We start from the raw sequence: 17,419 nt of genomic DNA, 5'->3' as shown, positions 1-17,419 counted from the left end.
GGTCCTAATAAGTAAAATACTTGGGTCCACCGCCAAAGAGTAGATGTTGGAATAGCCCCACTTCTCTTTACTACCAATTACCCAGTAGAAGACTTTGTGCTTCCCATACTCACAAATGTGGGATCTGTAGGGCAGGAGGTCCTAGTCCCCAAGAGGTCCTAGTCCCCAAAGGGAGCACAGCAATTGAACTACAAGCTATGGCTGCTGCTGGGCATTTTGGTCTCCTTATGTCCAGAGACCAGAAGACAAAAAGAGGAGACACTATCATGGAGTAATTGACCCTGATCAGTAAGAGGAAGTAGTGCTGCTTTTTACAGAGCCCATGTGATCCCACTTGAGCATCTCCTGATACTTCCTTGCTCTATGTATGAACACATGTAGCAAATCTGGCCTGAGAAGAGTATGGTTACTAGAAGCCCAGACCACCACATAAGCCACCAAGATCTGCTAAGGTGATAACGGATGGTGAGGGGCATTTGGAGTAGATAGTAGAGGAGAGGATCAGTATCAACTGTGGCCCCCAGACAGGTTGCTGTAGTTTATCACATTAATCTTCCTCTTCAAGTTTTCCTTTAGCAAGAAAGCCCCTTGGGAACTGTAGAAAAGTTTCTTCCCAAACCTGTTTGAAAAAGATCTGTTTTCTCAAAGAGTGGGCTGTGGTGCTTGTGAAAGTGGGCCTCTCAGATTTCCTGCTATGAGAGAATAGTTAATTGATGACCCCTACTGCTGACCTTCTGGATCAACCAGTGTGTTTGCTGCTGAGGCCATGCTTCTTAGGAACTCTTCTTAGCCAGTGACTAAGCATGGTGGGGCACTAATAGAGGCTCACTGGGACTTCTCTAATGAGTCACTTTGGTTCAAAGCTCAGAGGGAAATTCAGAGAAACAGCAAATTTAATGTAAACAAAACAAAGGAAAGGAAATAAAGATAATATCAGAAATCAATGAAATAGAATGCAGGTATCCAAGAGAGAAAATCAATGAAGCCAAAACTTAATAATTTTCTAAAAGAGTAATAAAAGTACATCAACTCCTAGCAAGATTAATCAAGAAGCACAAAGTCTTCTACTGGGTAACACATTACCAATATCAGCAATTAAAGGGGGACATCACTATAGGTCCTATAGATATTAACAAATACAGGAGAATATTATAAACAATCTTATACCATTAGAGTTGACAATTAAGATGAAATGGAAATTTTTAGTGAAAAACAAAACTTACCAAGACCAAAACCAGAATAAATAAAAAATTTTATATTTTAGAAGGATTGAATTCATAATTCAAACCTTTCTACAAAAAAAACTCCAGATGGCTTCACTAGTGAATTCTTTCCAAGATATATACTCTTTTAGAAAGGCATAAAAGACATATTCATAGTTTCTAATGCTTGTATATTACATACTCTATTTGTGGCTTAACTTCCCCCTGCTTCCATGCATCATTCATTGAGCACCTACTGTGTTTCAGGGAGTGATGGTAAGTGTTATAAATACAAAGATGATAAAGGATTTTTTGATTGGGAGAGGGACTTTTAGGTTAATGGAAGAAGTAGATATAATAATGTAAATGCAGCGAAATACATGCTAATGATGATATGTATAAAGTGCTGTGAGAGATGGTGATGAATCCAGGGAAGGGAAGGCTTTCCAGGCATGAGGGGTGAAACAATATGGCATGTGGTATGGGCATAGAAATGACTAGAAAATAAACAACATTCCTTCTCAGTCTTCCTTACTGAATCTTCTCCTGATACTCCCTTAATTTTTTTTGAGTCTTCAAGTCCTGCCCTTGGTTCCTGTTTTGACTTTCCCCAAGCAGTTTTATCTATTCTCACATTTGCCCGTTTCATATACAAGTTAATCATTCCAAAATCTATGTCTCCAGCCTCCACCTCTCTATTGAGCTCCAGGCCCGCATGTCCAAATGTCTGTAGAACTCACCTACTCAAGAATTTTGCCCTCTCACTATGCCATCTCCTGCATCACCAACTTCCCTCCCTTGAAAAATCTTTCTCTTGATTGCATGTGTCTCTCCAGCTGCTACATCATTTCTCTGCTCCTCTTTGTGTAGTGAAACTTCTCACATTCTTCGTTTCTTTGTTAAAAGTGAGGCTTTTATCCCTATTACTTTTCTGAGACTGTGCTTATCAAGGTCACCAATAATCTTCATGTTGCCTAATTCAGTTCTTAACCTACTTGACTAAACAGCAGCATTTGACCAGTTGATCATTTTCTCTTTCTTGAAGGACTGTCTTTCCCTGGCTTCCACCCTGTACCGATTTTCTTCTCACCTCAGTGGCCACTCCTCAATCTCTTCATTGGATCATCTTTCTTTTCTCAACCTTTAATTATTATGATTCTAGTGTTCCATCCCCAGACTTCTACCAAATTTTTTCTTATACTCATTTCTTAGAAATTCTTAACCAAGTCTTTCATTTTAAATATCATCCATATGTTAGCGATTCCAAAAAATGTGTATCTCCAACCTCTCTCCTGAACTCCAGACTCATATCTTCACTGGCTAGTCCACTTGGATGTCTAATAGTATTCCAAACTAAATGTGTTCAAACCAAGCCTTTGATTCCTTGCTGCCCAAACCTTCAGTCTTCGCCATACCAGTAAATAGTTCTACCAGCCACCCTGTTGCTCAGGCCAGAAATTTTGGGATCATCATTGACTCCTCTCTGTTTCTAATACCTTCCTTCGATTCACTGGCACATCCATCATCCTGCCTTCAAAATATATTCCAAATATGATTGACTAGTTCTTACCACCTTGATCACTACTACTCTCATCCAAACCAGCATCATCTCTCACCTAGATCCCTTCCTCCTAACTGGCTATCCTACTTCCTCCACCCTTCCCCAACTATATTCTGAATGATTCTTTTACAGTATAAGTTAGGATATGTCACTCGTCTGTTCAGAACTCTTCAGTGATTCACGTCACATTTAAAATACAATCTAAAATTCTTTCCACAATCTGCGAGGCCTTCATGATCTGGCCTCTTGCTACATTCTGACCTTATATTCTTCCTTTCTCCCCTCCCTTTTTTGGTTGGCCATACTGGCTTCATTGATGTTTCTCAAACATATGCCAAGCACATTGTTGCCTCTGGACCTTTATACTTGTTTACTTTAAAAATACTGGTTCCACAGATACTCTTATGGCCCATTTCCTCACATCATTCAGGTCTCTGTTCAAATGTTACCTCCTCAGGGGGACCGACCTATCTAAAATAATTCTTTGATTTGCTGTGCTTTTACTCTATTTTTTTCCCTAGCTTATAACTCTACAGTAGTTATTTCAGGTATGCATCTTTTTATTGAATATTATCTACCTCCCATATTGAATGTAAGTTCCATAAAGGCAAGGAATTTATCCATTTTGTTCAGTCACCAAGTCCTATCTATTCTGCTGCTTTAAAATATCTTCAAGCTGGGTATGGTATTATCCCAACACTTTGAGAGGCTGAGGTGGAGGATCACTTGAGCCCAGAAGTTTGAGACCAGTCTGGGTACATAGTGAGACCCTGTCTCTACAAAAAAATGAAATTTAAAAAAATCTTCAATTCATCTTCTTTCCATTCCTACTAGCTCTGCCTTAATTCAGTTGCCATCACCACTTGCTTGCACTCCTATGGTATTCTTCTACTTGACTTTGTACCTTTGCTTTCTTCTATCCAGGCCATTCTCCCACACTACTACAAATTTGATAGCACTATAGTTGATATCTGTTCATGCCTCTCCCCTACATAAAACCCTTTGTAAGGGATACCGTCCTTGAATATTAAAGTCAGTCCTTTAACACAGCATCCAAGGCATTTCTAGCCACTTATTCTGCCACCTTCTAGCCTTTCCTCTCTAGCAGTCCAAAATGCGTATACCTCATGTGTTTCTTGCCTCTGTCCATGGAACATGCTGGTTCTTTTGTACTTAAATGCCCTTTCCTGACTCTCACAAAGATAAATATACCCCCTTTGACCATCCTTCTATTGCATTTATTATACTGTGCTTGATTTAAAAAAAAAATACTTACATGAATGTCCCATATTACACTGTGAGCTTCTTAAAGGGAGAGGATTGTGTCTTATTTAGGGCACAGCTCCTGTCACACAGTCAGGGACAGATGGAGATGGGAGTAAGGCACAGGAAGTGTTCAAAGTAGAAGGAACTGTATGTATCAACACTCTGAAGCCTGAAGGAACTTGCTTCATCTTTAGGAAAAAGAGGAAGCGAGTGTGACTGGAGACCAGTGAATGAGGGGCAGAGTAGCAGGAGAGCAAACTAGAAAGACTGTGGGAATTAGAGCATGCAAGGCCTTATTAGCTATGCCAAGGATCTTGAACATTATCCCAAGAGAAATGGGAAGCCCTTGAAAGGTTTTAAGTAGGAGAATGACAAAATAAGATTTGCATTAAAAAGTCATGATGGCTGCTCTGTAAAGAATGGATTGAAAGGATACAAGAATGAATTCAGAGACCAGATAGACACTATTGCAGTAGTCCAGGCAAAAGGTGATGGTGGGTTGAACTAGAGTGGTAGCATTGGGGATGGTGAGAAGTAAATAGATTCAAAGTATATCTTGGAGGTAGACTGAATAGGGCTTAGTCACAAAGTGAGGGGTGAAGGAGATAGATTTCCACAACTGAAAGGCTAGTGGAATCATTTACTGAAATGCAGATATGTCAGAGTAAGGATCAAAAGAGCAACAGTTAAGTTTTGAGAGGTTAAGTTTGAGACGTCTGAGAGTGAGGCATGTAGAGGAATAACACAGTTGAATGTACGAGTGTAGATTTCAGAAGAGAGGTCTGGACTGGAAAAATAATTGGGAGCCATGAGCATACAGGTTTTATGTAAATCCTTAAGAGTCAATGCCAGAACCTAGAGAGAGGTCGTAGCATGAAAAGAAAAGAGGGCATGGCTTATGTGAAATTGAATATAAATTCATTGGATTAGAGGTAATGAGAACATGAAACTGAGAGGCCACAGGGACCTTGAAGTTGCCAAGGAAAATGGTAGAAGTTGAGGGTGAGTAAGGCTGTGAGCAAGGTACTTGCAGGTCTTCAGAAAATGAGGGAAAATGACCAACAGTTTGGAAGGTAATTGCATTGGGAGGGGAGAAAAGATGAATAGATAGATGACACGAACCTCAAAAAAAAACAAAGATTTTCCAAGAGGTAGAAGGAGCAATGGGGAAAGACAACCTAAATTTCCCCCTTAAATTTATTTTCTGTTTCAGATAATGAGGATCTTCAAGAATATCTTTGGATGTTGCAGATTAAATAGATTGAAATAAATTCCATCTCTGCTGTTCCAGACCAAGCCAGTCCCTGGGTCATAATCAAGGCAGGAAATCTGGTAGACTGATGCCAAAACAGCAGGGACCTGGCACAGGAAAGAGTGAGAAATAACAAGCTATACTGAGTTCAAGTGAGAGGTAGTGAGGGATTGAACCAATGCAGGAGCAGAGGGGATAAACAGAGGGAGATCTTGAGGAATACCTCTGACACATCTGGAGACTGAGTTCAATTACATGGCTACTGATTCAATCGTTCATTCCTACATAAGGAAATCCCTGTAAAAACTCTGAACACCAAAGCTGAAAGGAGCCTCCTGGTTGGTGAACACATCAGGGTATTGGGAAAGTGATGCATCCTGTCACCATGGGGAGAGGGGAAGGACAATCTGAACTCAGGAACTTCCCAGATTTTGCTTTATGTGTCTCTTCATTTGACTGGCTCTGTTTTGTATACTTCATAATAAAACTATAATCACAAGTATAGCACTTTCCTGAGTTCTGTGAATCATTTTTGGGAATTATTGACCTGAGGGCATTGTGGGAATCTCTGATTTTAGTCAGTTGGTCAGGAGTTTGGGATCCCCGAACTGTGGCTGGCATCTCAAGTAAGGCCAGTCTTTCTGGGGAGACTGTGCCCTTAAACCTGTGGAGTCTGACACTAACTCCAGGTGGTTAGCATCAGAATTGTATTGCAGTTGAAGTTGGTTCTGAATAAAAGGTAACAGAAAGTCCTATTCAAACTGACTTTAAAAACTAAAGGGAATTTATTGGTGAATATTACTGAAAGATCCAAAGTGTAAGACTTCAGGGCATGGCTTGATCTAGCAGCTCAAATAACATTACTAGGACCTGGTTTTTTTGTATCAGGTTTTCTGCTTTGCTTCCTTGAGACTGGCTTCATTCTCAGCAAACTCTTCCCATTGCAGGATGGGAGTAGTGGCTCATACCTATGGTTCCAGCTACTTGGGAGGCTGAGGTGGGAGGATCACCTGAGCCCAGGAGGTCAAGGCTGCAGTGAGCCGTGATGGCCTGCTACCTCACTGTGGCCTGGGTGAACAGAGTGAGACTGTTCTCAAAGTAGAACATCAGAATTGAGTTCTCTCTTTCTCACTCTTTCTCGCTCAGAGAAACAGACAACTGAGCAGAAAAAGTCCCCAAAAATTGGACTTTTCAGTTATAGAACATTTTTGAATTGGGTATATGTACTGAAAGAATTTAAGTGCATTCATCTGGTTTTCTGGCTCAAACAGATTTGATGAGAAGTAATAAGAGGGATTTTGCTTGAAGGCATGTAAATAAGCAGCAGTTTCACTTTGTGTGTGTGTGTGTGTGTGTGTGTGTGTGTGTGTGTGTGTGTGCCAATCTCTGTCTGTTGCCCAGGCTGGAGTGCAGTGGCTTAATCACAGCTCACAGCAGCCTTGACCTCCTGGGCTCAACTGATTCTCCTACCTCAGCCTCCTGAGCAGTGATTTTTTAAAATGTTATAAATCCTGAACACTTAGTGAAATAAAATACAGTGTTTTGGTATCTGGTGCTGACACCAAAAGAAAGCAGGATAAAACTACAAAATCTCTCTCTCTTTCCTTCTATTTCATTAAACAGTTTGGGACCCTAATTATGACATCATATCTTATAGTTCATTATCTTACAATACAGGAAAATGATGGTCCTAATCTATTTTTATAACTGCCTTCAATGTTCTTTCACATATAAAACCTTTTTTTTTTTTTTTTGAGACAAGAGTCTCGCTCTGTCACCCAGGCTAGAGTGCAGTGGTGCAATCTTGGCTCACTGCAACCTCCGCCTCCCGGGTTCAAGCGATTCACCTGCCTCGGCCTCCCGAGTAGCTGAGACTACAGGTGTGCGCCACCACAACTGGCTAATTTTTGTATTTTTAGTAGAGATAGGATTTCACCATGTTAGTCAGGCTGGTCTTGAACTCCTGACCTCAGGCAATCTGCCTGCCTTGGCCTCCCAAAGTGTTGGGATTACAGGCGTGAGCCACTGCACCTGGCCCATAAAACTATTTTTGATTTCTCCTTCCATAAGTAGTTACAATACTGAAGCAAAATTTATTATTAGTGTTTCTGTCTTATTTTTTTTTTGTTTGTTTGTTTTTGAGACTCTGTCACCTAGGCTGGAGTACAGTGGCGCAGTTTCAGCTCACTGCAACCTCTGCCTCCTGGGTTCAAGTGATTCTCCTAACTCAGCCTCCTGAGTAGTTGGGACTACAGGTGCATGCCAGCACACCGGATAATTTTTGTACTTTTACAAGCGATGTGGTTTTTACTGTGTTGGCTAGGCTGGCCTTGAACTTCTGGCCTGAAGCAATTCACCTTGGCCTTCCAAGGTGCTGGGATTACGGGCATGAGCCACCTTGCCTGGCCCAGCCTTTTTCTAAAAAAAAGAAAGAAAGGAAAAAACAAGTGTAGCAGAGGATGAAGAAGTTTGGAAGAGGAATGGAGTTACTGAGACTGGGTGGTAAAAAGGAAGTGGATGTCAATGATTGGGAGAGGGTTTGGGCAGATGGAAGGAGAGTTTGAAGAGAGAATGAAGAAGCGTAAGTAAATTTGCTGACCAGTGTATAAAATAATGGTATAATGCCAACAAAAATACCTGAACTTCAGTGCTTAAAAATAGCACAGTATACTGGAACATCGTAATACAGAAAACAATAATGCAATGACAACTCCCTCTTCCATCACCTTCTGTCAAAGTAGCCTCTAAATCTTGTTAATCCAATTTTAGAGGCATGTCATCCCACCTAGAGATTCTGCTTTCTGAAATATTCTTGGTACCAAACCTGGAATTCTCTGGTTCTGTTTTAAGAAGGAAAGCCATTTGCTTGTATCACCCTACACATCGCTGTCAGATTAATATTTCTGAAGCACAGCTCTAATCAGGTAGTCACTAATATTTATTGAGTTTTTGCTGCGTTTCAGGCACCAGGCTCTACATACATTATCGTATTTAACTTTCACAACAGCTATTTTTAAGTAGATACTATCATTAGCTCCATTCGGTAGATTAGAAAAAAATCTTTAGAGAAATCAAATCTCTTGAAAAGGAAACACGGCTCCTAAGTGGCAGAACCTGGTTAGGAATCCAGGTCTGTTTGGCTCTGGAGCTTGGATTCTGCACTACTATTTTATCTCTTCTGCTCAAAACCTAAAAGTAAAGTCCTGGGGGCCGGGCGTTGTGGCTCACGCCTGTAATCCCAGCACTTTGGGAGACCAAGGTGGGCAGATCAAGAGGTCAGGAGATTGAGACCATACTGGTAAACATGGTGAAACCCCGTCTCTACTAAAAATATAAAAAATTAGCCAGGCATGGTGGCACATGCCTGTTGTCCCAGCTACTTGGGAGGCTGAGGCAGGAGAATCGCTTGAACCCAGGAGTGGAGGTTGCAGTGAGCCGAGATCGTGCCACTGCACTCCAGCCTGGGTGACAGAATGAAACTGTGTCTCAAAGAAAAAAAAAGTAGTTGCTAATCATCAATATACTGCAGTATGTCACCGTCTATGCCTTTGTTCACATAAGAATACTTTCTCTGTCTCACTGGTTCTAAAAAAAATAGAAATCTTTAAATCATTGTTTCATACAATAGTCATTATTTTCATTATAATAAGAGTCACTGGTTTTTACTGTGATACAGATATTTTTTCTTCTTCTGAAGCATGTATGAAGATTAAATGGATTTTGAAATTTATTAGGCCTTTACAAATTATTTATAAATCCAAATCCTACAGAATTAGGACTCTAGATAACAGAAGTCATTTTCGAAAATCCAAGAACTCTTTAGTGTCTCCCAAGATTATCTAAAAAACAATAACAACAAAATCAATAGGACAGAAATTTGGAAAGTGGTAAATCTCATTTTGTAGTTGAAAGTGCCTATACTCTTAACTGGCAGAATATTCAATAATTAAAATATCTGCTATGGAATAATTTTATAGATTAAAAAAGGCATGAGTGATGTTACACTGAGTGTACAGTTAATTTGGCTATAATGTGGTTTGAACTTTTCAAAAAGCAGTAGCTCTTCAGAAAGTATAAAAGAAGAGAATGGGGCCGGGCGCGGTGGCTCACGCCTGTAATCCCAGCACTTTGGGAGGCCGAGGCGGGTGGATCACGAGGTCAAGAGATCGAGACCATCCTGGTCAACATGGTGAAACCCCGTCTCTACTAAAAAAAATACAAAAATTCAGCTGGGCATGGTGGCGTGTGCCTGTAATCCCAGCTACTCAGGAGGCTGAGGCAGGAGAATTGCCTGAACCCAGGAGGCGGTGAGCCGAGATCGTGCCATTGCACTCCAGCCTGGGTAAACAAGAGCGAAACTCCGTCTCAAAAAAAGAAAAAAAAAAAGAAGAGAATATTTTCTAAATCATTTTAGGGGGCTATCATTACCTTGATAACAAAACCAAACAAAGATAGCACAAAGAAAGAAAACTATAGACCAGTATACCTCATGGACATAGATGCAAAAATCCTCGACAGATACTGGAAAATCCAATTTAGCAATGTATATAATACAAATCTATAAATATATATAACATATAACCAATAAATATATATTACAAAATATATATAAGCAAATATACATAAAGAATAAGACACCATGAAAAAATGCAAGGCTGGCTCAATATTCAAAATCAGCTGGGCATGGTGGGTGGTGCACATTTGTAGCCTCAGTTACTCAGGAGGATCAAATCCAGCCTAGGCAACATAGGGAGACCCCTATCTCTACAAAAAACAAAAACAATAGACGCACAAAAATATAATCAGAAATATAATCTTTGACAAAGGAGCAAGGGCAATTCAATGGAGAAAGAATGGGCTTTTCAGCAAATTGTATTGGAACAACTGGACATCCACATGCAAAAAAAAATGATTCTAAACACAACCGTTACATTTTTCACAAATTAAAATGGATTATAGACTTATGTATATTACAGACATAAATGTAAAATGCAAAACTGTAAAACTAGTAGATAACATAGGAGAAAATTTAGATGACCTTCAGCTTGCCAATTACTTTTTACATTTTCATTTATTTTATTTATTTTTATTTGTTAGAGATACATGCCTCACTGTGTTGCCCAGGCTAGAGTCCAGTTCAAGCTCACTGCAGCCTCAAACTCCTGGGCTCAAGTGATCCTCCCACCTCAGCCTCCCAAGTAGGTGAGACTACAGGCATGTCACCACACCCAGCTAATTTTTTTTGTTTTTTGTAGAGATGGGAATATCACTAAGTTGCCTGGGTTGGTCTTGAACTTTTGGCCTCAAGTGATCCTCCTGCCTTAGCCTCCCAAAGCATGGGATTATAGGCATGAGCCACTGTGCCTGGCCTGATGAAGACTTTTTAGATACAATACCAAAGGCATAACCAGTAAAAGAAAAAAAATGATGTTGGATTTTATTAAAATTTAAAACTTCTGTATACAAAACTTCTGTTGTTAGGCAAGGAGAATGATAAGACAGCCACAAACTGGGAGAAATATGTGCAAAAGACTTATCTGATAAAGGAGTGCTGTTCAAAATATTAAAGGAACTCTTAAACAATAAGAAAATGAACAAAATGATTAAAAAATGGGAAAATGATCCAAACAGACACTTGACCACAGAAGATGACAAATAGTATATGAAACAATGCTCAACACATGCTGTCAGGGAACTGCAAATTTAAACAATGAGACACCAACACATACTACCAGAATGGCAAAAACCCTAAACACTGGCAACATTTAATGCTGGTGTGGATGTGGAGTGGTGGGAACTCTGATTCATTGCTAGTGGGAAAAAAGAAATGGTACAGCTACTTTGGAAAATAGATGGTTTCTTACAAAACTAAACATAGAATCCAGCAATGTCACCCCTTGGTATTTACCCAGCTGAGCTGAAAGCTTATGTCCACACAAAACCTGCATGTGGATGTTTATTGCAGCTTTATTCATAATTGCCAAAATTTAGAAGCAACTAAAATGTCCTACAGTAGATGAATGGACAGATAGACTGTGGTACATCCAGATGATGGGATATCATTCAGCACCAAAAATAAATGAACTATCAAGCTATAAAAAGACACAGCAGCATTAAAGGTATATTTTTAAATGAAAGAAGCCAATCTGAAAAAGGCTGCATACTGTCTGATTCCCACTTTATGACATTCTGAAGAAAGCAAAACTATGGAGGCAGTAAAAAGATTATGAGTTGCCAAGGAGGGATCAACAGGTAGAACACAGGAAATCTTTAGGGTAGTGAAACTCTTCTGTATGATACTATAAGGGTGGATAAATATCATTTGTTACGCATTTGTCAAAACACACAGAATATACAACACAAAAAGGAAACTCTGGCTGGGCGCAGTGGGTCATGCCTATAATCCTAGCACTTTGAGGGACTGAGGCAGGAGGATTGCTCGAGCTCATGAGTACAAAACCAGCCTGGGCAATATAATGATATGTCGTCTCTACAAAAAAAAATTAGCTGAGTGTGGTGGTGCACAGTCCCAGCTACTCAGGAGGCTGAGGTGGGAAGATCACTTTAGCCCAGGAGGTCAAGACTATATGAGCCGAGATTGCACTACTGCACTCCAGCCTGGGTGACAAAGCAAGACCCTGTCTCAAAAAAAAAAAAAAAAAAAAAGAAAAGAAAAGACAGTAACGTAATGTAAAGTATGAACTTTGGTTGATAATGATGTGTCGCTGTTGATTCATTGATTATAACAAATAAATATATTACTTTGGTGTGGGACATTGATATGGGAGAGGCTGGGCAGGGGAGGGAGAGGTGTACTCTCCATACTTTCTACACAGTTTTGCTGTGAACTTAACACTGCTCTCAAAATAAAATATATTAATTTAATAATACATGTAATCTTTTTCTTTAAAAAACATCAGTTTAGGCCAGGCTCGGTAGCTCACGCCTGTAATCCCAGCACTTTGGGAGGCTGAAGTGGGTGGATTACCTGAGATGAGGCATTCAAGACCAGTCTGACCAACATGGTGAAACCCCGTCTCTACTAAATACAAAAATATTGGCCAGGTGTGGTGGCACATGCTTTAAATCCCAGCTACTCGGGAGACTGAGGTAGGAGAATCACTTGAATAGGGAGGCGGAGGTTGCAGTGAGCCAAGATTGTGCCATTGCACGGTAGCCTGAGCAACAAGAGCAAAACTCCGTCTCAAAAAAAAATCAATTTAATTTGCCATACTAAAAGTTTAAATCACAAAGTGTAGTTGTCCTCCTGCGCCTTAGCTCATCTAGGTCCAAGTTCTTGCCTCACAACCAGGAAGCAATAGGCACGCGGACCCTGAAGAGTGAGTGGAGTAGAATTTATTAAGCAAGAACTCTCAGTGGAGAGGGGACACAGTGGGGTGGTTCCCCTACCTGAAGGTGGGAAAGTCGCCTGTGTGGCTGGGTCTGGGGCCTTTTATGGACTTAGAATGGGGAGTATATGCTGACTGGTTTGTAAGTATGCAAAAAAGCTTAAAGTGAAGACACCACTCAAAGGTAGATATAACAAGGTAGAAAACCAATTAGGAAAGGGTAAGTATATGTAAAATAGGTGAAGAGTGGGGACCAATCAGAGGAAAGCATGCCAAATGGGAAGACAAGTTTGCACTCCACTCGAAGGCTTTAACTTGTGCCTGGCTTTTAGGCTTTAAACTGTCTTTGACTTGGAGGTGGGGTTTCACTGGGACCTGCCCCAATCTGCTTAGGCATTTGGCTGCCTCCTGTCACTATCATTCCCCCACTCCAAAGAGGTACATCTAACTGCCATTAGAATAGGGATGAAGACCAATCTTAACTGCTTCCTGCTGACGGGGTGCTGTTTTGGGAAAACAGCAGTCAGATCTCCCTCAGAGGTCTATCCAAGGGTCCCCAGTAAAATGGAGCCATCGTCCGAGGCTCCAGTTACATGATCATTTGGAGTTTGATGTCCTCTCAGCAAGAAGAAACAATTCAGGTTATTAGAAGACATATTTCGAAATGAAACAAGGCTGCCAATACACTCAGATAACTGGTGGCTATTGTTACGCCTGCTAAGATTTGGGTAAATGAGGCTTGGCTTTGGTTAGCGCCCTTGTTCTCATTTTCCCAAAGAAACCTCCAGGTTATGAGCACCCTGTTTACTCCTGTCACCTGGCAGGATTTGTAGAATTGCCCAGAATTACAATATTGATCCAGGTTTTTACATTACCCATCCCTTCTGTCTCTTCTGAGCTGCAGTGGGAGATCACTGGTTGGTTCACAGCAACAAGCAGGGCTAGTCTAAAATGTAGGCAAAAACTTGAAAACAACTAATGAGATTAGAATTTAATGACGAGTGTATGATAAGTTTTGAAACATAATTTTTCTTTCTCCAGTCCTTATTGTTATTAAAGACAAATCATGATAGGACTGAGTTGTTTGCAAAATAAATTTTGGTCTTACACTTGCCTCTTATACTGATTATTATCTATATTTATACTGATTATTTACATAAAGTATAGCAAGAATAATTATTTTTCACATGGGCTTTTAAACTTGGCTTTGATGAAACTCTGTTCCACAAGAAATCTCAGATAAGACCTTTTAAAGCCAAGCCCAGCCATGGGTTTATGCCCTCAAATACCTGTGAATTGGGTAAATTCCACTCTTCTTGAAGTCCCAAGATAACATGGGAATCCTGGGCCTGTTACAAAGTAACCTTCTTTACTCACCACAGGTTAGGAACCCTGTACAGGGACAGTGTTGACAAGGTATGAGAGCATTTTTCCCAGGGAGGGGTTTTATTGGCTCTGCAAGTCAAACTTGATTCCCTAAAGGAAAGCGTATCATTCCAGTCAAAGCCTTGGTAAAACAACCAGTGTTTCCAATTGTATCCCATTGCAAAAGAAAATGTATTCTTTTTTTTTTTTTTTTTTTTTTTGAGACAGAGTTTCGCTCTTGTTACCCAGGCTGGAGTGCAATGGCGCGATCTCGGCTCACCACAACCTCCGCCTCCTGGGTTCAGGCAATTTTCCTGCCTCAGCCTCCTGAGTAGCTGGGATTACAGGCACGCGCCACCATGCCCAGCTCATTTTTTGTATTTTTAGTAGAGACGGGGTTTCACCATGTTGACCAGGATGGTCTCGATCTCTTGACCTCATGATCCACCCGCCTCGGCCTCCCACAGTGCTGGGATTACAGGCTTGAGCCACCGCGCCCGGCCTAGAAAATGTATTCTTATTGCACTGATGCAAGTAACTGTATTCCCATAAGTTAAGAATACTCACAAATAATTTCCAAATTCTAGAGAAACCAGGCAGAGATAAACAAATATGCTTCAAACTTTGTTCACAGGAGTATAATTTACTCAATTATTAAAGGATGTAAATGACTCAAAATAAAAGCTTCCTTGACTCTGAAAAACAAAACAAGGATCAGCAATGTTTTAAGCAAAAAAAAAAAAAATTTTTTTAAGATTACCTCAGTTTTTTGTTAGTTCAGTCAATTAAGTGAACTCTTATTCTGCTTGATATTCATGAACATTTTGGCTCTTGATGAGTCCTGTACGTTTTCCTCTATTCCAATGTCACAATCTTCAAAGTTACCAGAATCCTGTATTTCAGAGTTTCTGTCAAAGTCCTATAGCTGATTATAAACCATCTTTTGAAAAGGATAAAAGCAAGACAACAATTGTCTGTGAATGACAAAATTTCCTTAAGGTTGTTAGGGTCAAAAACACAATTGACAAAGGAATTTGGTTATTTCTGTGGTTGACAATAGCTTAACATAGTAACCTTAATTGTGATTGCTAGCATATACTCAGACATTAGAATTTTAGAAATCCCATGCAATTTTGGAACATATGTTAATATTATTCACTAAAATATAACCTGAAGAAGATTAAACATTATTTTGGCAATCCCATATAACTAAACGTGTCAAATAACCCTGTTTACCTCTCTTTTGGATGCTCCAGGGGCCTCTGTAGCACCCAAAAGTTAGGGATTGGAAAAGACAACCTCGAAACTGAAGTTTGATTTGGGAAGTCTGTGAAATATGTTAAAGGTTTAAAACACTTGATATTATGAAATAAAATTTCAGATTACCATAAGTCATTTATCTTAGCCAAAATGATGACTCAAAAATTTTAAACAAGGCAAAAACCTTTACTCATTAAGAGGGAAGACTTAGCTTTCCAAACAATCTATCTTTAATATTACATGAAAATTCTGTTCAAAAGAGAGAAAGCCAGATTTCACCCTTGTGTTAGTCTATCATTGTCAACCCAATTTGTTTTTTTTTTTTTTGAGACAGAGTCTCACTCTGTCACCCAGGGCGTCCAGTGACGTGATTTCGGCTTACTGCAACCTCCACCTCCGGGGTTCAAGTGATTCTTCTGCCTCAGCCTCCTGAGTAGCTGGGATTACAGGCATAAACCACCACACCCAGCTAATTTTTGTATTTTTAGTAGAGAAGTGGTTTCCCCCCTCTTGGCCAGGCTGGTCTCAAACTCCTGACCTTGTGATCCACTCGGCCTCCCAAAGTGCTGGGATTCCAGACATGAGCCACCATGCCCAGCCACAGTCCCAATTTTTTTAATGAAACCTTATAGATAATTCTATCCAATCTTAACCAGTTTGACCATGAGGTGAGATTCTTATAAACCTTTTATAACCCTTTACAAATGTTTGTTAAAGAGCAGATCAATACCTTAAGAAAACCTTGTTGCACTTTTATTCCAATGCTCAATTTGCAGAAAAACCATATAATACCTTTTTGAATTTAGTCAATATGTTCACACACAGGATTCCTTTTGTAAGATTAATATTTTTTGGAAGAAAATAGCTTTATTCTAATTAACTCACAAAGAATAAAATCATAACAGCTAGTTTAAGGAGGCCACACAGACATTTGACCAGCTCCAAATTCTACAGAGTAGGAACACCCGCTTCCATTTCAATTCTGAAGCAAGGAAGCTAGGAATGACAGGAGAGGTTTAACTGGTGGCTACACTTTACACCTTCACTATTAATTAAATTTTTATTTTAAGTTAACTTGGTTATAAGAGCTGGTTTTCCATTTCTCCAGGTTGAACTTCTTGATTAGATCAATCTGTTTGCAAGTCGGCACTGTTTCAGCACCTCACTGAAACCCTCACAGAGCTTGATGTCACTCTGGTTCTGGGCACACTCCAAAAACTGTTTGATCTCATAGAAGCAAGGCTGCTGCTGCTATGCCGGCTGCGTTCCCTGAGGCTCCTGGTAAGTGATATCAGGCCTCGTAGGCTCAGGATCACTTCCTCCACTGAAGCCCCCAGTAATGGCGTGGCCCAGTGTGTGCACCACAGCAGAGCCCACAGCCACATCAGCTGCAGTGGTTGCCGTCTGGGACAGCAGACCTGGCTGCTGGGGCGCAGCAGCAGGAGGGCCAACTGCAGAGGCGGGGGCCGCTGCTGGTGGCTGAGCGGCTGGTGCTGGCCTAGGCGCAGCTCTCATCTGAGGGGGCCCGGCAGGCTGGAGGGGCCATGCGGGAGGTGCAGCTTCGGCTTCCACGCGGCATCCTAGCGACGGGGCTGCTCGGCCTTTAGACGTGCAATGACTAGGGAAGAGCTCAGCGGCTTCTGAGAAAACCGGAAGACTTGTAAGATTAATTTTTACAAACTTTCCACCACTTGTTTAAGTATTTGGCTTTATCTTATCTGATTTTAAAATCTTATCTAATTTAAAACAATCCTTTAACCCTCAAAACTAGGCAAAAATTTACATTCCCATGCCTTCTTATAATCTTTTACCAAAAACGCATTTTACCTTCCTTACACACCTTGCATGTAAATTTATTTTCAGTAGTCTCAATTACATGTTGTAATGGCAGCTCAACAATTGATATAGAATTTGACAAAATTCAACATCCTTCCATGATAAAAAAAAGAAAAAAGACAGACACACACACACACACACACACACACACACACACACACACGCACACAAAACTCTCAGCAGGGCCGGGCGCGGTGGCTCAAGCCTGTAATCCCAGCGCTTTGGGAGGCTGAGACGGGTGGATCACGAGGTCAAGAGATCGAGACCATCCTGGTCAACATGGTGAAACCCCGTCTCTACTAAAAATACAAAAAATTAGCTGGGCATG

General features: G+C 40.5%; 1 pseudogene; it reads right to left on the bottom strand.

Moving 5' to 3' along the window:
* Positions 1-16,102: 16,102 nt before the first annotated feature.
* Positions 16,103-16,908, bottom strand: LOC116531164 (annotated as a pseudogene).
* Between the last annotated feature and the right edge of the window lie 511 nt (positions 16,909-17,419).

Source organism: Sapajus apella, unplaced genomic scaffold, assembly GCF_009761245.1.
Source record: "Sapajus apella isolate SASKATOON/1434 unplaced genomic scaffold, GSC_monkey_1.0 scaffold69, whole genome shotgun sequence".
Lineage (NCBI taxonomy): Eukaryota > Metazoa > Chordata > Mammalia > Primates > Cebidae > Sapajus > Sapajus apella.
This window is presented reverse-complemented; position numbering and strand designations above follow the sequence as displayed.